Raw genomic sequence first — 487 nt, 5'->3', positions numbered from 1 at the left:
CACTTCCTCCTTTTCTGGGATAACGAAATTGGTTGATTTATTTTATTGTCTTAATCTTGTTTTGTTAATTTGATGTGTTGTGTTGTATTGTTTTCCTTATTTTTTTTCTTTTCTTTTTTCTTTTATTTTTCTTTTGGAAAAATAAAAAATATTATTAAAAAAAAAGAAAACATGTATTGATGATTCTGTGCAATGTATTGATGATCCCCCCCTCCCGCCGCAAAAGGCAATCAGGGGCCCCGGGCCAGCGTTAAGCGATGCCTCCCCGCCGCCGCAGAAGGCGAGCAGGCCGCACTAGAAGCCCCGCTGGGACTCAGGTCAGCAGCCAGTGGCAGAGCAGTCAAGCTCCCTCCCACGCTGCGGACAAAAAGACGAAAAGGCCGCAACATGACCAACCGAGCACGCCAAAAATGCGGCCTAGCCTGGCGGAGGGGCCAAATCTCTCCCCCGCCCCCCATCCAGGCAAAGCAAAGAAGGCCGGCTACTT

The sequence above is a fragment of the Podarcis muralis genome, chromosome 12 (assembly GCF_964188315.1).
Source record: "Podarcis muralis chromosome 12, rPodMur119.hap1.1, whole genome shotgun sequence".
In the NCBI taxonomy this organism is placed as follows: Eukaryota; Metazoa; Chordata; class Lepidosauria; order Squamata; family Lacertidae; genus Podarcis; species Podarcis muralis.
Note: the sequence above shows the minus strand (reverse complement) of the source record.